This window comes from Engraulis encrasicolus, unplaced genomic scaffold (assembly GCF_034702125.1).
Source record: "Engraulis encrasicolus isolate BLACKSEA-1 unplaced genomic scaffold, IST_EnEncr_1.0 scaffold_35_np1212, whole genome shotgun sequence".
NCBI classification, from domain to species: Eukaryota; Metazoa; Chordata; class Actinopteri; order Clupeiformes; family Engraulidae; genus Engraulis; species Engraulis encrasicolus.
This window is the reverse complement of record NW_026945654.1, coordinates 19,300-40,000: the sequence shown is the minus strand read 5'-3', so window position 1 is coordinate 40,000 and position 20,701 is coordinate 19,300. Positions and strand designations below refer to the sequence as shown.

The 20,701-nt window shown below is 46.4% G+C and overlaps 1 non-coding gene across 1 annotated transcript; it reads left to right on the top strand.

Annotated features, from left to right (window-relative positions):
• The first annotated feature begins 15,787 nt into the window (after positions 1–15,787).
• Positions 15,788–15,859, top strand: trnaa-cgc (transfer RNA alanine (anticodon CGC)). Its single transcript has one exon. It is a non-coding gene; the product is annotated as a tRNA-Ala (tRNA).
• Positions 15,860–20,701: the final 4,842 nt, after the last annotated feature.

Below are 20,701 nucleotides of genomic sequence, written 5' to 3'. Positions count from 1 at the left end.
CCAAAAACCTTGGGGGGGGCCTTTTTACGGACGGGGGATGGCCATTAAAAGCCACTTCGAGGGTTTAGGCCGGGGTTCAATAGACCCCAGGGTTTCAACCCCCCCCGGGGCTTTAAGGATGGCTAAACCGAAAGTACCCCTTTCGAATAACCCCAAATTTCCCCCCCCTTTCCCCCCGGGCCCTCCCGGGGGAAATTTTGGGAATTTCTGCGGGCCACCCCCTCCCACTTGTTTTTCCTTTTACGGGTTCTTTATCAAGAACGTTTTTTTAAATCCCCCAAAAAACTAGGTAAGGGGGGGGGCAAATTTGGGGGGGGGGGTTGAGCAAAAGCCCAAGGGGGGCCAGGTCAAAACCCACCCCAATTCCCCTTTGGGAAAGGGGTTTGGAGAAAAAATTGCTTTGGGGTCCTGGGTTCCCCAACTTTCCCCGGGCCGTTTTCAGAAACGGGATTCAAACGGGCATTTTCCCCAAAAAGATTTTCCCCAAAATTTTGGCAGTTTAAAATTCCCACGCCCTCGCCCCTTTTTTTTAAAAGGGAGGGAGTAGCTCTGTGACGCATGCTTTGTTATGAGGTCCGGGTTTCAACCCCCGTCCCACAGGGGTTTTTCAAAGTGGGGAGCCTCCTGGAAAAGTTTGGGGACATGGGCAATATCCAAGCTCATCAACTTCCAGGAAATCACCATTTCCCTTCCCCGCTCCCAAACAGAGTCAAGCATTCGAAATGTTTAGAGAGCCTTTTGGGGGTCGTTCCCAAACGGGTTTTTCCGACGCCTGTTGCTTTGTGACAAAATTTTCCCCTTCCCAAATTTTTTTCCAAAAAAAAGGGGGGGAATTTTAAGCGCATGTTTGCATTATGAGGCCCGGGTTCAATCCCCGGCATCTCCAGGGCCTTTTCAAACCAAGGGGGGGGGGGGGCCCGTTAAAAAAAGTGTTAAAATGGGCAATACCCGAACTATCCCCTTCAAAAAATTTTTTAGCCCCCCCGCCCCCGACAAGCTGCCCCCGGGGAAAAATTTTTTTTTTTTAATTTTTGGGTTTTTTCCCCCCCTTTTTTTGGGGCCCCTTTCCAGAAAAAATTTTGCCCTAAAAGATTAAAAATTTTAATAACAAATCTTTTTAAACCCTCCCCGCGGGGTGTTGGGTTGGGGGGGGGTGATTTTTTTTGGGGGGTTGGTTTGGGGGGGAAAGTGATGTGAAAAAATTTTGAATTTTGGGTTGGAATTTTGTTTTGGGGGGGGATGATATTGGGAGGAGTTTTAGTGAGGTTTTTTTAAGGGGATTAGGGGTTTTAAAAATTTTTGTTTAAAGGGGTGGAGATGGGTATAGAAGTTTTAAAAAAATAAATTTATTTTAATGTTTTAAGAGGAGAATTTTGGGAAAGTTTGAAGGAATTTGTTTATTTTGGTTGGGTTTAAAGGAAGTAATAGTTGTAAAGTTTTAAAAGAAAATTTTTTTAAATTTGGAAAAAGGGGGGAAGGGGGAAAAATTTTTTTCCCTTAAAAAACCCAAACCCAATAACGAATTAAAATTGGAACCCCCAGATTTCCTTTGTGGGGTTTTTCCCAAGGTGGACGCTTTGGCCGGTTACCCAAAATTCCCAAACATTTTTCCCAAGGGAGGGATACCCAAAAAGGTGTTTAAAGGATCCTTTGAATGTTGCCCCCCCCAAAAAAAAAAAATTTCAAAAATTTCCAATTTGCCCAATCTTGAGGGGGGGGGGGGATTACCAGGGTACCCCTTTTTTTTGGGGACCTTTTAAACCCCCCTCCCCCAAAGCTTTTTTCAAAGTGAGGATTTTGGGGCGTGGGAAATGGGTTTTTTCCCCAAGTTTTCAACCCAGAAAAATACCTTTTTCCCTTCCCCCTCCCAAACAGAAAAAAATTTCAAATGTTTAAAAGCCTTTGGGAGGGGCATTTTCCCAAAGGGTTTCCCGGGGTTTATTGGAAAAACCCCCTTTTTTTTGGTTTTGTTTCCAGAAGACAGGGGATGTGTCAGGGAGGGAAAAAAAATTTTTAAGGGGTAAAAAGGCATCTCAATCGCACTTTTAAACCAGGGAAAAGGGGGGGGCCCCCCCGGGAAAAGCTTTAGAATGGGCCTTTTAAAACCACTTAAAAAAATCCCCCTTTCAGCCCCCCCCCAAAGGCCCCCAAAGAAAGGAACGTATTGCTTCCAATTCCCCTTTCCGCCCCCTCTTTTGGGGCCCCTTTTTTTTAAAAAAGTCTAGCCAACCCAAACAGCAAATTTTTTTAAAAAAATCTTTTTTTCCATTGGGGATCCCAAATCCCTCAAAAATTTTTTACTTGGAATTTTTCGACCAAAAATTTTTTTTCTCCTAAGGAACGTGAGGGCCAAAAGCCAGTAAATTTTTTCCCTGGCAGAACCCCCGTTTTTCCGGGAGGGGGAGAGCTCAGGGAAAGGGGAATTTTCGCGAAGAGGTCCCGGGTTTTCAATCCCCCCCCCCCCGGGCGTTTTTTCAAGCCAGGCCGCCTAAAACAAGATCCTAATATAAGTATTTGGGAAAATCCCCCAATTTTCCCCCCCTTCCCCAAATTTTGGGATCCCTCCCAAGGGGAAAGAATGAGGGGAAGTTTGAAGGCCCCGGCCCCCACTTTGCCGGCCTTTAGGAAAAAAAGTTTGGGGGAAAACCGCCAAAATTTTCAATATCCGAAAAAAAAAAGGGGGAAGAAAATTTTTTTCCCTCCCAAAAACGGACAAAAAAGGGGGGCCTTGCAGGAAGCCCCCAAGTTTTTTTGGGGGCGTGTACCAAAATTTTCCCCCCCTTTTTTTTCCCCCAAGACCCAGGGTTTTCAGGGGGAGGGCTTTCCCAAAAGAAGGGCCCGTTCTAAAACCCGATCCCAAAATTTGAAGAAACCCAGCCAAAATTTTTGATTTCGGGAAAGGGGGGAGGGGGCTATTAAGCGCATTTTTTCGGAAAAGGCCCGGGTTCAACCCGTTCCACGCGGCTTTCGGGATGAGACCTGTGGGTTGGCAGGGAAATATCCAACTCTAATTTTTGGTTTAATTTTTGGGGGTAAAAGGAAAAAATTAGTGTTTTAATACCTTTTACAATTTTAAATTTTGGGGTTTTTTGGGGAAAAAAAAATTGGAAATTTTTAATTTTTCGGGGAGGGGAGTATTTTGGAGACCTTTTTGATAGGGGGTTTTAAAATTTTAAACCCCAATTTTAGCCGGGGCCAAATTTTGGGTCTGGAAAACGGGGGAGGGCCCCAATTGAAGCTCTCCCCGGGGAAAAATCCCCCCTTTCACCGCCCCTTCCCCGAAAAGTCCTAGGGAAAAACGTTCGGTTGGTTAAAATTTCCCCCTTGGGTTTTTTTTTCCCCCGGAAAATGGGGATACCATAAAAAATTTTTTAAAAAAGCAAAATCTTTTTCATCAACTTCCCCGGGTTTTAAAGAAGGGAAAAAAATTTAAAGGGTTAGTCCCTGTGACTTAAACTTTCAATTTCCCCAAAGAGCAGCAGGGTTAAAACCCCAAACGAGTGACACCCCTGTTCCCCCTTTTTTGGGTTTTTAAAAAACGGGGGGGTTTTTTGGGGGAAGGCAGCTTCCCATGTTGGGTGGGGAAAAACCCCCCCAACATCTGGGGTTTTAAAGGGCCATTCCGCCAAAGCGTTTCAGGAGGCTAAAACCGGTCATCCCCCAGAGTACCCCCAATTTCCCCCCCCCCTTCTTTTTCCCCCCTCCCGATTGGAAAAGCAGGGAAGTTCTGAAGGCCCCCCCCTTCCCCATTGTTTGGGGGTTTTTACCGGAATTAAACGTTTTAGAAAAAGGGCCCCGTTATTTTTTCAAATTTTGCAAAAACCTGGGGACACGGGGAACAAAATTTTTTTTTCTCCTTCAAACGGGGGAAAAACCCCAATGGAAAAAAAGGGTTGTTTTGGGAACCCCCGGGTTCTTTTAGGGGGCCAATCTCTTTGGCGGGTTCAACCCAACCCCGGGTTTTAGGGCGGGGAAACCAAAGAAGGCCGTTTAACGATTTCCCCAGAAAAAGGGTTTTAAAAATTCCCTCTCCCCCAACTTTGACGAACCCCAGGGTGTGCCTGGAAAAGCAAAAGGGCTTTTCTTTTGATTTCCTTTCAACCCAAATTTCCCCACCGGCAAAAAGGGGGCCCCGGAAAAGTTCGAAAAAGGGTTTAATTGGCTATAATTTGGGAAAATAAATTTTTTTTTTCCCCTTTTAAAAAGTAAATTTGGGGAAAATTTTGGGTACCTTTTTGGCCTTTCTTTCCCCCAACGGTTTTTTCGCCCGGATTTTAAAAATTCCCATCCAAAAACTTTTTTTTAAAAGAAGAAAGGGGATTCATTTTCCAGTTTGCTGTAGACCCCCCGGGTTAACCCGGGGGCACCCTGACTTTTCAAAACCAACCAAAAGGGATTGGCTCGGAAAAGTTGAAGATGGCCAAACCCAAGCTCTCCCTTCGAGAAAAAAATTTCAGGGCCCCCGGAAATGGCCTCAGGAGGGAAGTTCGGTTGTTATTTCGGTTTCCCCCAAACTCTGGGGCTTTTAAGGAAATGGGGGTTTTTCTCCTCCAACTAAAAATTTTAATAACAAAATCTTTTTCAAAACCCCCGGCGCATTAAAAAACCCTGTAAAACCTAGGTTAAAATTTCCTTTCCAATTCCATTTTTTTGGGCCTTCACGCTGGGCCCCAGAAAAGGGTTTTTTTTTTGGGGGAATTTATTTAAGGAAAAAGGGGGGGAAACCGGGGAGACCCTTTCCCTTGGGGGTAACCCCAAACCCCGGGCTTTTTTTGGGCCACCCGCCGGGGCTTGGGAGGGAAAAATCGAACTCCCCTCGGGGAACCCCCAATTCCCCCCCCCTTTTCCCCAAGTACCCCCAAAAGGGAGAATGTCGGGGCCAAACCAGGAACCCCTCCCTTTTGGCTTTCCCTTTCCAGGAAGAAACTTTTGTTTTCAAACGAAAGCTTTTTTTTTAATTTTCCCCGGATGACCGGGGGAAACCTTGTTTTTCCTATGAAAAGGGAGGAAAAAAAAAGCCCAGGGGGAACCAAGGGTTCAAAATTAACCCCCCCAATTTTTTTTGGGGCGGGTTGGGAAGAATCACTTCGGGGGGGTTTAAAAGAAGCTTCCCCGGGGGGCGTTTTCAACAGGGTAAAAAAGAAGGAAAACTTCCCACGTTCCATTGTTTGAAAAAAAAACCCCGGGCCTTTTTTTTGGGAAGAGGGGGGTTACCGTTAACCAGCTTTCGGAAAGGGGGTAATCCCCGACTAAAAGGGTTTTTCAAAAAGGGCCTCCTGGAAAAAGCTTCCCCCGGGTCAAATCCCTCAAAACCCAGAAAAAACCCGTTTCCTCCCCCGGCCCCAAAAAAATTTGGGAAATGTTTGGTTTGTGGACGGGGGGGAAAAAAGGGGGAGGGGGGGAGGGAAAACCCCAGGGGAAAAATTTGATTTTGAAACAAAAATGTAGTCATTAACGCATTTTTAATTTGAGGGGGGTTAACCCCTCCCTCCAGCTTTAAAACCCGGGCCAAAAAAGTGATTCCTTAAAAAAAAAAAATGGGCCAATAGGCCAAAAAAAAAAAAAATTTAAAAAAAAGGGGAAAAAAAACCCCAAAAAAAAAAAGCGGTTTTCCCTTAAATTGCGTTCTCTGGGGGGAACCGGGAAAATTAATTCGGTGCAAAAAAAACCTTTATTTTTAAAAAACAAAATATTTTCTAACCTGGGCGCATGAGCGTCATCAAAAAATTCGCAGCTTTTAAAACCTGCCGATTTAAAATTTTTGTTTTGGTTTGAAGGGGAAGTGATGGGAAAAACCCGCAGAGTGCTTTTCCCGGGTCACCCTTTGATATTAAAGGAAGGGGGGGGTTCTCAGGGGACCCTCCGAATTTTTGGGTCTGGGTTCAACCCCCCCCCTTCCAGGGGCGGGTTTAGAGGATTCCGTTGGAAACGGAAAATTTGGGGCTAATACCCGGGCCCATCCCTTCGAAGAAAAACCCCCCTTTTTCCTCTCCCCCCCAAAGGGGGAAATTTTTTTGGGAAATTTTTGCAAATTGCCCCCCATTGGGCTTGGGGCCCCAAAAAAAAAACTTGGGAACAGAAAGTTATTTTCAAAAACTGAAAACCCCGGGGCCCGGGGGGGAAAAAATTTTTTTCCAGAAAAACACCAAAACCCAAGGGGAAGGGGGCTTCAAAAACCCCAGGAGTTCCTTTTAAATTTAAAAGCTCAAGAGAAAGTTTGGTCGGGGTTAAGCCAAGCTTCCCCAGGGCTTTTTAAAAACAAAACCAAAGCGGGCTTTCCCCAAAGAGACCCTTGAATGTGCACTTTAAATTCCAGTCTCACAATTTTTGACAAAAGGGGGGGTTTTTTGGGGGGGGGAAGATGTTTTATTTGGGGTTTTTAAATTCCCCCTTTTCAAAAGGGGCCGTGGAAAACTGCCGAGCGAAAATTTTCCAAAAAAAATTTCCCAAAGAAAAACCCAAATTTCCCGCCCCCCCCCAACGGGGAAAGCTTTCGGGGTTTATTGACCGGGGAAAAAGGAGGTTCTAACGGGTGTTGAGGGGGCATTTAAAAAAATTCCCCCCCGAAAACCTTTGCCTCAAAAAGAAAAGGGGGGAGAGCCGTTTAAGGTTGCTTTAAATTAGGGGCCCCCCTTTTCTCCCCTTCTTGGTTTTGAACCAGGGAAAAAAGTAAAGGCCCTCAAAAGCTTTGAAAAAGGGGAAAAACCCCCTCACCCCCTCAAAAAAAAGCCCATTTAGCCCCCCCTTCGAAATTGTCCAGGAGGAAATTCTGTTCGTTCCCAAATGGGTTGGTCTCCCAGGTTTTTGGGCTGTCCAAAAAAAGCGGTGACTCCTCAAAACCCAATTATTTTTAAAAGAAAAAATCGTTTTTTTCCAAAACTCCTCCGGGCTTGGAAAAGCAAGCACTGGGGGAAAAATTTCAGAGGAGTTTCCTTTTGAAATTTTTAAGTTGCGTCCAAAAGGATTCCCTTTTTTGGAAAACCAAAGGGGGGGCCCCTTCCCCCCCGGTTCAAATTTTATTTCGGGGAAAAGGGGGTGGGGTTTTAGGCTTTGTGCTTTTAAAAGGCCCTGGTTAACCCCCCCCCCGGGGGCCCTTTTTAAAGGGGCCCATTTGCCGCCGGAAAAGCCAAGGGGGTTTCCCGGGCTTCCCCCGGAGAAACCAATTTGCCCCCCCTTTCCCAATTGACCCCCCAAGGGTTTGGGAAAATTTTTGGGGAAAGTTGACAGGCCCCCCCCCTTCCCTTGGGCGGGCCTTTCCAAGGAAAAATCGGGGCTCCCCAAAACCCCGGGGCTTTTGTTTCAAATTCCAAAAAGTGGGCGCCCGGGGAACAACTTTTTTTTCCCCTTCAAAAGGGGAAAAGCCAAAGTGGGGAAAAGGTTGCATATTCGCACCCCAGATTCCGGGGGCTTAAAAGGAGGTGAAGGGTCCGGGGTTTAAAAAGAAGCCCAACATTTTCCCTTCCAAACAGGGCATCGTTCCCCGGTCCCAAAAGTAACTTTTGAAATTTTTACTTTGACAACCCCTTTTGATTTCCGAAGCGGGGGATTTTGGGGGAAACTCGCTGAAATCTGTTAACCCCAAAGCCCCCAAGGGTTTTAGAGTGAGGACCCTGCTCGGGAAAAGCCCCCGGAATGGGCTTTCCCAACCACCCTTTCCGGGAAAACACCCTTTTTCCCCCGGCCCCCAAAAAGTTAAGCTTTGGAAAGCTAAGTATTTTTTGGGGGGGGGTTTCCCCAACATTTTTTTAGAGCCTTTCAGGGGGACAAAACCCCCCCCGCCGCCAAACCTTTGTTTCAAAAAACGGGGGTTTTGGGGGAAAAAGGGGTCTTTGCTTTATACCCCGGGTTAATCCCCCACCCCTTTCCAAACTTTTCGGAAGGGGGGAAAAATTTTCCCTCTGGAAAACTGTTGAAACCTTCCAATCCCCCTTCAAAAAAATGCCCAATTTCTTCCCGGCCCCCCAAAATTTTCCCCCTGGGAAAAACTTTTTTTTTTCCCCAAAAATGGCCCCCGTGGGGGGAGTCCAGGAAATAATAATGTTAAACCCCAAAATTTTTTTTAAAAAAAAAAAAAAAAACCCCTCCCGGCCCCTTTTACGCATGCCTCGGGGAAAAGCGCATGAGGTTTAAATTCCTTTCCCCCCCAAAAATTTCAAGTTTCCAAATTTTGCCCCTTCCCTTGAAAAACCCAAAGATAAATTTTTTCCCTGGTTCCCCCCTTTTGTTTTCAGGGCAAGTACCGGGGTAAAATACCCTTTAAAAACCTTTTTCAATCCCCGACCCAGGCGCCTTTTCGGGGGGCCCGCCCTTTGGGAAAGGGCCAAGATGGGAACAAGCCCCCCTTAAGGACACCCAATTTTTCCGGTTTTTGTGATTTAAAAATTGAAATTTTTTTGGGGGAAAGTTTAAAATTTTGTATTTGGTTGGGTTTGGGGGTTGTTGTGTGTAGAAAGTTTTTTTTAAAATTAAAAAAATGGGGGGGGTTTTTTTTTTATAAAAGTGGGAAAAGGAAAAGGGGAAAGGAAGTTTTATTGAAAGGGTTGTTTTGGGAGGGGATGGTAAAAAAAAAAAATTTTTTTTTTTTAAAGATTAAGGTTTTTAGAGGGGGAAAAAGGGATTTTAAAAAAAAATTTTGAATTTAGATTGAAATTTATTAAAAAAGATTTGGGAAAAGGGGTTTGGAAGGGTAGGGATGTTTGGTTTTTGGGGTTTTTGGGGGTTAATAGATTAAGGGTTTAAAAATGAATGTTGGGAAAAAGGGGTGGAAATGGGAATTAAAATATTTTTTAAGGGAAAAAATTTTTTGGGCTAAAAGAGAAGTTTGAAAAATTTAAGGTGTTTGGGGGGGGGGGGTTTAAAGGTTTTTGAGGTTTGGGGTTTTTTAAAAATTTTAAATTTGAAATTTTTTTTTTTAAAAAAGGGTTTAAAATTTGGGGGCCATGTTTTTTTACCCCGGGTTAACCCGGATTATGAGTTTTGAAAAAGGGAAAAATATTGCCGCCAAAAATTTGGGAAGTCCCCAAAAGAAAATCCTAAAAAAAAACCCCCCAATTTCCCCCGTTCCGACAACCCCCAAAAAAAACGGGGGTTGCTTCCAATTGGGGCCTTGCCCCCCCCTTGGTTTTTTCCCCCAAAAAATAATCCCCTTTCAACCCCAGATTTTTTAAAAGAAAAAGTTTTTTAAACCCTCCCGAGAGAAAAATCACCATTTTGCCCCCTTTTAAATCTCCCCCCAAAAATTTTTTTAATGTTGGTCCGAAGTAAAACACCCCGGGTTAAAACCCCAGGGGGTTTTTTTCCGGGTTTTGAGACTTTGGGGGGGGGGGGGGGGGTTGGGTGGGACGCTTTGTTCGAAAAGTAGAGCCGGGTAACCCCAAATCTCCACCTTTTAAGGAAAACCCCTTTGGGAAAAGGGTCAAAGGGGGGGAAAATATGAACCACCCTTGGGAAAAATTTCCCCCCCCTTTCCCAAGGATCCCCCCCAAGGGTTTTAAATGTTTGGCGTTCACCCCACTTGCCCCCATTTGCGGGTTTTTTCCAGGAAGAATCGTTTAGAATCCCCCCCCCCCCGGGATTTTTTAAATTTAAAAAAGCTGGCTGGGGGAAACCTTTTTTTTCTCCAAAAAAGTGAGGCCAAAAGCCCAGTGGAGAAGCGGTTTTTTGGGCCCCCCCCAAAGGGGCCCCTTTTAAATTTAAAGAGTGGGGTTCCGGGGGTTTCAACCCAAGCATCCCGGGGAAAATTTCGGGGGGCCGGGCCCCAAAACAGGGCACTTCCCCAAAAGGGTTCCCAAATTTTGGCCTTTGAAAACCTTTCTCTCCCCCCTTTTGTTTCGGGGGGGGGGGGGGAGGGATAGGGGGGATGTTTTATGTTGAGGTTTTTGGGGTTGGGTTTTTTTCCCTCTAAATTGGATTCAAACCGAAGAAATCAATTAAAAAACACCCTTTTCCTTGGGCCCCCAAAAAAAATCCTTTCCCGAGTTTCGAATTTTGGGCAATCGTTCTAAAGGGTTTTTTCCCCGGGGATTGGGAAAAATTCCCAGTTCACAAATCATTTCCTAAAAACAGGGGGTTCCCCATTGAAAGGGGCCCCTTTTGATGTTAGGGGGGGTTCAAGGGTTTCCCCTTTTTCGCCCGGGGTGGTTGCCCCCGGAAAATTTAGAGAGGGGCCAAAAACCCAAAAAGCTATTTAAAAAACCCCAATTTTTCACCCCCCCTTAAAAAACCCCGAAAAAAATTTTTGGTTGGTTCCATTGGGGTTTTTCCCCCCGGTTTTTTTTGGGGAAAATAAAAAGTGGGGGTTTAAAAAAAACCAAAATTTTTGAAAACGTTTTTCACAACCCCGGGGGCCCAGAGACAGTGCCCTCTGGTAAGCGCATGGGAGATTTTCCGTCCCCCAAACATTCGTTTTTTTCCCAGAAGTCACTTCCCCTGGAAACCGGAGGGAAACCCCCTTGTGGGAAATCATTTCCCGGGCGGGGTTCCCATGAAAGGCGAAAGTTGATGTTGGGCCGGGGTTTTAACCCCGCTTTCCCCCTTTTCGGGCCTTTTCCCCAAAAAAATTTTAAAAAAAGGGGGCTATTTTCAAGCCCATTTTTTCGAAGCCCCCCCAAATTTTTCCCCCCCCCTTTCCCAAGTGCCCCCCAAATGAATGGGGGGGGAAGGGGCTAAAGGCCCCCGCCCCCCATTGTGTTGGGTTACCAAGGAAAATTTTTTGGCTCCCCCATTTTTTTAAATTCCAAAAGCAGGTAAAAGGGGGGAAACCCCAAAATTTTTTCTCCACAAAACTGGGAAAAGAAGGGGGAAACCCAAGGTTGCAAAACCCCCCGGGGGGTTTTTGGGGCAGGTAGAGGTGGGCATGTTTGGCCCCGGGGTTTAAACCCAAAGCCTCCAAGGGTTTTTTTTTTCCCTTGGGGTGTTTCAAAAGGGGACCCTAAAAGTGCACGTTTTGAAAATTCCCGCTCAAAACTCGTTTTAAAAAAGGGGGGTCCCCCAAAAGGCAGCTTTGAGATGGGGGTCCTTTTAACCCCACTCCCCAAAAGGGTTTGGGGGAAAAAGGCCTGTGTCAGGGGGGAAAATTCCCCACCTTTCCCAAAAAACCCCGCCCCGGCTCCCAAAAGAGCTCAAAAAGCATTCGAGAATGTTCTAGAGTAGCCTTTGTGGACTGGAGCGTCGTTCTCCAAACCCGGTGTTTCCGACGGCCTGTTGCATGTGTGACCAAAAACTTCCCACGTCAGTCGACCAACCTTTGATTTCCCTTCAGAAGAGACAGAGGGGAGATGCTGAGCCCTCAGTGGTAGAGCGCATGCTTTGAATGTAGGAGGCCCCGGGTTCATTCCCCGGGCATCTCAATCGCAGAATTTTCAGATACCCAAAGGGCCCCCAAATGTGAGTTGCGCCAGCTCTGGAAAAGTGTTGAGAGATGGGCCCAAATTCCCGAAGCTCACCCTCTGTCCCGGAAGGAAAAATTCGACCAATTTCAGCCGACTCCCGGTCTCCGACAATGTTTTTTTTTCATGCCTCACGAGGAGAAGAGAACGTTTTTTCTAGGTTGCGCTTCCTATATGCGGCCCCCTTGCGTCTACCCACTCGTGTTTGTGGTCTAGTACCAGGAAATAATATAGTCGTTGATGACATTCACTCACAACAGCATTATTATTGTTAATAAGAACAAAATCGATTTTTCATCAAAACTCCTGCAGGCGCATGTAGACAGCCCAATGCCACTCTGGCGTGAAATTTGCTGCGATGACGGTTCTAGGAAATTCCCTGTCCCGACTTCAAAATTTCATGCTAATGTTGCGTCCGATAAGTCGAGTGACACGCTCGCATGGTTTTGTCAAAACCAGTCTACGAGAGACATTCTTCCCGTGATGCCCCCCCCCCCCTCACCACCCCCTCCCCCCCCCCCCCCCCCCTCCGAGCAAACGCTTTTTGATTTTCAAGGGAAAGACGCGAGGGGGTGCGATGTAGCTTCAGTGGTTTTAGAGCAGCATGCTTCGTATGTATGAGGTCCTGGGTGTAAATCCCCAGAATCTCCAGGGCCGCCTTTTCATGAGGCCAGGTTGCCGACTCTGGAAAGCCGGCTCGAGAGATGGGCCTAATCTTCCGGGAAGCTCCATCCCCTTCTTTTTTTTTTTTTTCCGAGAGTAATTGTAACACCCAATTTTCCGCCGCCCCTTCTCTGATCCTATACCAAGAGTTGGAGACTATGTTCTAGCTGGCAAGTTCTGACAGGCCACCTTTGCCTCCTCCACTCTTGGGCTTCGTTGGCCTTTTACCAGGAAAGTAATACGTTTGGTGATGACATCACCTGACCACAGCATTATGTTTCAATATTCCCACCCCTCTTTTTAGCAAACAAGCTAGCCTATGATCAGCGGGGGAAGACAAATTGTTTTCTCTATGCAAAACGCTCTGGAGGCCAAACGCCCCAAGTGGAAGGACGCATGCGTTGCAGTATTGGGAACGCCCACCCAGAGTTGCCTTTGTGAGAGGCCGATGTAGCTCTGTGGTTGAGATCATGCTTTCGGTCCTGGGGGTTCAAGCCCCAAGCATTCTCCAAGGGCAGTTTTCAGAGGGCAGGGCATATCCAAAGACCCAGGGCATCGATTCTCCCCCAACAAGAGTATCCCAGTGAATGTTGCTCGATTTGCAAAAACTTCCTATCGTCTCGACCCAATTCTTTGATTTTCTGCGGAAGACGGAGGGGATGATTGCTCAGTGGTTAGGAGCGCATGCTTTCCCATGTATGAGGGGTCACTTGGCGTTCAATCCCCAGCATCCTCTCCACAGACGGCTTTTCAGAAGTGAGGAGCATGCTCTTGTTGAAAAGCTGTCTGAGACCAATTGGACGTCTAACTATCCGCAAGCCTCCATCAATCTTTCCAGAGAAATCACCCAGTTTACCTTTGCCCGCTGCCTCCCAAACACAGTCAAGAGTCAAGCATTCGAGAATGTTCTAGAGTGAGCCTTTGTGGGGACAGGGCTTTCGCTTCCTCCAACAGGTGTTTCCGACGGCCTGTTGCGATCGTGTGACAAAACTTCCCACGTCTCGGACCAACTCTTGATTTTCCTCAGATAAGACGGAAAGGGGATTGTAGCATCAGTGGGTAAGAGATTGGAGCGCATGCTTTGCATGTATGAGGCCGCAGGGTCCAATCCCCGGCAATAATTCCATCGCCAGCTGTTTCAGAACCAAGAGGCCAAAAGTGAGTTTGCCCGCTGCTGGAAAAAAGCATTGCCCCCCCCCCCCCCTTCCGAGAGAAAATGAGACGGGGGCCAATTACTCCGAAGCTCATCCCCTTCCCGAGAAAAATCGCCCAATTTTCAGCCGCCCCGTTTCTTACCGACATTGATTGCTGCCTCCCACAGGAGCTGAGAACGTTATAGGTTGCGTTCGAACTATAAGGCCTTGCGTCTCCCACATCGTGTTTTTGTGGTCTTGTACCGGAAGGAAAGCTTAATAAGTCGTGATGACATCACTCACAACAGCATTATATTGTTTAACCCCTTGGGGCGCCACAGGCGACGTTTTTGTCGACGAGATGCCCCGGTATTGATTACAACCGGCCCGTTTTTTTCAAATAGGATATCACAATGTAGCTTCAACTCCACCTCCTTTGGGTGGCAGACCTATTAGTACAAGTACTTCAGTTCTAAAACACATTGGGACGCCTTATATGGTTACGTATTTTGTTTAAGAAAACCTACAAAACTACAAACCTCGGGACATTGCGAACAGTTACTTCTCCCCCCCGCTGTGAAACAACGCGAAAGAACGGAAGCCAGCCTACTGGGTGTAGTGACATTTTCCGAGTGGATTAAAAAAAAATTCCCTAACTAAATAAACGAGCCCAAATGCACACTCCAAATTGCGTAACTTGTCATGATTGCTGTACAACATATGTATTCATCATCATATATTTCGCCCCTAAATGAGCGTAATATATGCCAAACAGGAGTGTGTTTTCTGCCCGCCGTTTATACTTCACATGCTTTACTGTTGCCTGAGGGAGAACTATCGACATGCCTATTCGTCGATCATGGGGTCGTGTGAAACCAAGAAAACCCCTTCATTCATTCACGTGTAAGTACACAATTAGAAGTGTTTTCGTTTCTGCCAGGGAGAACTTGGTATATTGAGGGGAAGGAAGGGGAAGAGTTCTTTTTGCCAGCATTCGAGATGCGAGGGAATTTCATGCCCCCTACTTTATAGGCTTATACTGTCGCTATGCTGGCGACGTTCATTGCAACGACAGGGGGAATGATGCAACGCGTCGTAATTTGCCTGGTTACAGAGTCAATATTCATCATCTGGAGGGTTGACAGTGGTCAGGATGTTTGTAGAAGAGCTTGTATACTAAGTAGGTAGAAAAGTAATATGAAGACAAAAGAAGTGCGCATATTCCTGCCAACAGTGGGGGGGATGGCGCAGAGACACCAGAGGTCTCTCGTGCGCATTCTACTCGGTGCAAAACGGGAAGCAAAGCATAGTTCACGCTACTCTCGACACTGTTACTTTGCCGACTGCAGGTCTAACTAAATAGCAATGATATTCTAATGATATAATAATAGTAATAATTATGTCCAATTGCGACTGACTGAGTCTATTTGCAACAAAAGAAGTGTTGATACCAGCTGGGGGTTTGGTGCATCAGAAAGACATGGGCGATATAGGCTAGGTAACCCAAACCCCCACCCCCCCACCCAACCCCACCCACCACCAACCCCCCCCCCCCCCCCCCCACCCTCCACACACACACACACACCATTTCCTATTTAGGCTAATACCCCCCCCCCCCCCCCCCCCCCACCCCCCCCACTCCCCACCCCCCCCCACCCCCTATTTGTATATCAGTAAATGTAACACTGGGTTTGAATAGATATTTGCACAAGTTTTTAGACATGTAGCCCATACCCAGAGTCCTTCACGGGGTACGCTGACAGGCCTACTGTAGGCTACTGTAGGCCTGCTGTACTTGGTTCAAAGACACACAAATGGACAAAATGCACATAATACCCCTAGTGTGGATAGAATCTGTTATGCTGGGCATTGCTGTGAAGGGTGTCCATGCACTAAAAAAGAACTTGTCACCTTCAGTAGACCAGTCCCTACATGGCAAAACGGCAACCGTCCATTCACTTGTGTTTGACACTATGCTACATTGTTGCACTATATGTAGTTACAAATTACACTTTTAGTGTACAATTTATTGCTTTCTAGACCAACATGTATTCACAGAACATAATAGTGAAGGTGTCATGGGGAAAGGGTTTTATAAATTAAATTAGATAAATTATTAAAAAATATTTTGAAAATATGCCCAAAATATCCAAATAACTCATTATAAATTCCAAAAATGGCCGACCCCATATGACGTCATAATATGCAAAATTAGATGGGATAATTCACTCCCAAATAAACTGTTGGGTCATCCTCAATATTTGTCTCATTAATTGTCAGGCCTCTTATGTATTACCCATGTTAAAGCCTACAGCCTTTTGAATATAACATGTCAAAATCAGCAGTTTTGGGCAAAAAACCTTGTGGCGCCGAGAGGGTTAATAAGCCAAAATCGATTTTTCAGTCAACTTCATGACCGGCGCAATGTAGACAGCAATGCACTCTGGATGATAATTGCTGCATGACGGTTAGAATTTCTGTCCGACTTCAACATTTCTGTAATGTGCGTCCATGAACGTGACACGTCGCATGGGTGTCAAACCAGCACGAGTGACATTTTTCCGTTGTGCTGTGAGCAACTCTTTGATTTTCAAGGACGACGGAGGGGATGTAGCTCAGTGGTAGAGCGCATGCTTCGCATGTAAGAGATCCTGGGTTCAATCCTCAGCATCTCCAGGGCGCCTTTTCAGAGGCCAGTTGACCGCTCTGGAAAGCGGGTCCTCGAGAGATGGGCTAATATCCGAAGCTCATCCCTCTCGAGAGGTAATCACCCAATTTCACCGCCGCCCCTTCTCCAATTGCCTGAATCCCTCCCAAGAGTTGAGAAGTGCCTTTAGGGCAAGTTCTGACAGGCCACCTTGCACCTACCTCCACTTGTGCTTGTGGCCTTTACCAGGAAGTAATACGTTGTGATGACATCACCGACAACAGCATTATATTTCAATATCTCGCAAAAGCTAGGCTGACAGCGGGGAAGCACAATTGTTTTCTTCCTATGCAAATAAGCCGTGAGGCCCAAAAGCCCAAGTGCGAGGACGCAAGGTTGCATATTGGAACGCACCCCAGAGTTGCCTTTGTGGAGGGGATGTAGCTCAGAGGTAGAGATCATGCTTTCGGTCCTGGGTTCAAGCCCAAGCATCTCCAAGGGCAGTTTTCAGAGGGCAGGGCATATCCAAAGACAGGGCATCGTTCTCAAGCAAGAGTATCCCAGTGAATGTTGCTACGATTTGCAAACTTCCTACGTCTCGACAAACTCCTTTGATTTCTGGAAGACGGAGGGGTATGGTAGCTCAGTGGTGTAGAGCGCAATGCTTTGCATGTATGCAGGTCCTGGGGTTCTAATCACCCCAGCATCTCCACAGCGGCCTTTTCAGAAGTGAGGAGCCTGCTCTGGAAAAGCTGTCGAGACATGGGTCAATATCCGAAAGCTCATCAATCTTCACAGAGAAATCACCAGTTTTCCCTGCACCCGGCTCCCAAACAGAGTTCAAGCATTCGATGAATGTTCTAGAGTAGCCTCATTGGTTGGCGACAGGGTCATCGTTCCTTCCAACAGGTGTTTCCGACGGCCCTGTTGCATGTGTGACAAAACTTTCCCACGTCTCGAACCAACTCTTTGATTTCCTCAGAAGACAGAGGCGGGATGTAGCTCAGTGGTTAGAGCGCATGCTTTGCATGTATGAGGCCCCGCGTTCGAATCCCGGCATCTCCATCGCAGCTTTTCAGAACAAAGGGCCAAAAAAGTGAGTTGCCGCTCTGCCGAAAGAAAAGGGTTTGAGAGATGGGGCCAATACCCGAAGCTCATCCCTCTTTCAGCGAGAATAAATCGCCCAATTTCAGCCGCCTCCGTCTCCGACACCAATGCTGCCTCACAGGAGCAGAGAACGTTCTAGGTTGCGCCAATATGCGGACCTTGAGTCATCCCACTTCGTGTTTTGTGGTCTAGTACCAGGAAATAATAAGTCGTGATGACATCACTCACAAACAGCATTATATTTTAATAAGCAAATCGATTTTTATCAACTCAATGCCAGGCGGCATGTAGACAGCAATGCACTCTGGATGAAATTGCTGCGTGACTGTTAGAATTTCCTGTTCGACTTCAACATTTCTGTAATGTTGCGTCCATGAAGTGACACGTCGCATGGTGTCAAAACCAGCACGAGTGACATTCTTCCCGTGTGTCGAGCAATACTCTTTGATTTTCAAGGAAGGACGGAGGGGATGTAGCTTTGTAGAGCGCATGCTTCGCATGTATGAGGTCCCGTTCAATCTCCAGCATCTCCATGGCGGCTTTTCAGAAGCGAGGTGCCTCTCTGGATAAGCGGTTCGAGAGATGGGCTATAATATCCGAAGCTCATCCCATATTCGAGAGTAATCACCCAATTTCCGCCGCCCCATTCTCTGATCCCTCCCAAGGAGTTGAGAATGTTCTAGGGCAAGTTCTGACAGGCCACCTTGCCTCCTCATCCACTTGTGCGGATTTGTGGCCTTTACCAGGAGTAATACGTTGTGATGACCATCACCGGGACCACAGCATTATGTTTCAAATATCTCGCAAAAAGCGAGGGTGGAACACAGCGGGGAAGCACAATGTGTTTTCTCTATGCAAACGTGAGGGCCAAAAGCCCAAGTTGGAGTGGGGACGCAAGGTTGCATATTGGAACGCACCCCAGAGTTTGCCTTTGTGGTAGGGCGATGTAAGCTCAGAGGTAGAGATCAATGCTTTCGGTCCTGGAGGTTCAAGCCCAAGCATCTCCAAGGGCCAGTTTTCAGAGGGCCAGGGGGCATATCCAAAGACAGGGCATCGATTCTTCCCAGCAAGAGTTATATCCAGTGGAATGTTGCACGAATTTGGCAAACTTTCCCCATACGCTTCTGCGACCAAGTCTCCTTTGATTTCTGGAAGACGGGAGGAGGATGTAGCCTCGAGTGGCCTAGAGGCAGCATTGCTATTGCATGTATGAGGTCACTGGGTTCAATCCCCAGCTATCTCCACAGCGGGCCTTTTTCAGAAGTGAGGAGCCTGCTCTGGCAAAAGCTGTCGGAGACATGGGTCCAATATAGGCGTAACAAGCTCATCAACTTCGCCAGAGAAAATCATCCCAGGTTTCCCTTGGCCCCGGCTACCCAAACAGAGTCAAGCATTCGAGAATGTTCTAGAGTAGCCTTTGTGGACACGGGGCATCGTTCTCCAACAGGTGTGTTTATCCGACGGCCTGTTGCATGTTGTGACAAAACTTCCCACGTCACGGGTTCGACCAATCTCTTTGATTTCACTCAGATAGACGGAAGCGGGGATGTAGCTCAGTGGTAGAGCGCATGCTTTGCCATGTATGAGGACCCAGGGGGTTCAATCCCCGGCATCTCCATCGCAGCTTTTCAGAACCAAGGGCCAAAAGTGAGTTGCCGCCTCTGCGAAAAGCTGTTGAGAGATGGGCCAATAACACCGGGAAGCTCATCATCCCTTCAAGAAAAACTCGCCCAATTTCAGCCGCCCCGTCTCCGACAATGCTGCCTCACAGGAGCAGGAGAACGTTCTAGGTTGCGTTCCAAATCTTAAGGCTCTTGCGTCTCCCACTCGGTTTGTGTGTTGTGGGGTTCTTAGTACCAGGAAATAATGGTAGCACTTTACAATAACCTTCCGCTAATAAACAGTTAATAAACAGCTTTAGCAAACAGTTAGCAAACCAGTTAACTATTAGTTAACTAAAGGTTTACTAATACATTTATAGGGTTGTATACTAAACACTTACAAAGTTTAAAAAATATAATTTTATTAGTCCTTTCCGTAACACTTAATAGAACATAATAATAAGTTACTTAATATATTATTAAAAACTACTTTTATGGATTAATTAATTAGCATATCAACAGTAACTTAAGGATAACAAGTGACTTATAAACTGTTGACTAATTATTTACTTAATATATGATATAATTATTGAGTTGTAGTTTACAATTTATAATTCAATATTAACTAAGTACTTATTATTTTAATTATTAATACATTGTAATGAAATAATTTTTAAGTGTTAATATTAACTAAACTAATTTGTTAATTTACTTATATAAATCATTTAAAATATATTTATTAGTCCTTCCGCTAACACTTAATAGAACATAATAATAAGTGACTTTATATATTCATTCAAAAATACTTTTATGATTAATTAATTAACATTTTAATCAACACTTAACGTAAGCATAAAAAGTGGACTTATATAAACTGTTAACTAATTATTACTTAATTATATTATAATTATTAGTTGTAGTTTACAAAATTATTTAAAGGAGGAGAGGAGAGGAGGAGGAGGAGAACAGGGGCAGGGGAAAACAAAAAAAGAGGAAGAGGGAGAGGAGGGGATAGGAGAGGAGAGGTGGAGGAACCGATGCGAGATGTGAACAGGCGGAAGAGGAAAAGAGGAGAGGGACAGAGATGAAGAGAGGAGAGATGGGGGGGATAGGAGAGAGAGAGGAGAGGAGATGAGAGGAGAGAGATGGGATGCCCGAGAGGAGAGGAGAGGGGAGAGGGAGGAGGAGAGCGAGAGGAGAGGAGAGGAGAGGATGAGAGAGGAGAGGAGAGGAGAGAGGGGAGGCGAGAGGATTGAGGAGAGGAGAGGAGAGGAGTGGAGAGGAGAGGAGGAGGAGAGGAGATGAGAGGATGGAGAGGAGGGGAGGTGAGAGTGATAGGAAGGGGGAGAGGAGAGGAGAGGAGGGGAGAAGGAGGGGAGGTAGGAGAGGAGAGGAGAGGAAGAGAGAGGGTAGAGTAGAGGGCGAGAGAGAGAAGACGAGAGGAGAGAGAGGAGAGGAGGTGGAAAGTAGGGGAGAGGAGATGGGAGGGGGCGGGATGAGAGGAGAGGGGAGGGGAGGGTAGAGGGGAGGAGAGAGGGAAGGGGAGAGGGAGAAGGAGGAGGAGAGGATGAGGAGAGGAGAGGAGAGGGGAGGGGAAGAAGAGGAGAGGGGAGAGATGAGAGGACGAAGAGAGGAGAGGAGGAAGAGGGGGAGGGGGAGGGAGAGAGAGGAGAGGGGGAGAGGAGGAATAGAGGAGAGGAGGAGAGAGAGGGAGAGAGCAGAGGGGAAGAGGAGAGGGAGACAGAGAGGAGAGGAGAGAGATGGGAGGGGAGAGACAGAAAGAGGGTGGACAGAGAGAAGACTGTGTGCGCAATGAGAAGAGAACGAGAACAACTCCTCTCTGCCATTCACTCCTCCTCACCATCTCTCCTTTCTTCCTCCATTCTAATTACATGCTCTTCTCTCCCTGCTCTATTTTCTCTTCTCCTCTTGTGTAAATAGGCCTATGAGGGCTAGTTGGGCAATGGGATGGCACACCTACTGTTGTACTCTTGTGGTTCAAGGCTGGTGGCCAAATATTTTGTTTTAGCAGTGGTTTTAATGTTTATTACATTAATACACAAAAAGTGGACCTTCCCAATTTTGAGTTTTCAGTCATAAACAATCTTACGTTTTATATTGGTAAATATAATTGCACCTTTAAGTTAAAGTTTCTATTGCACT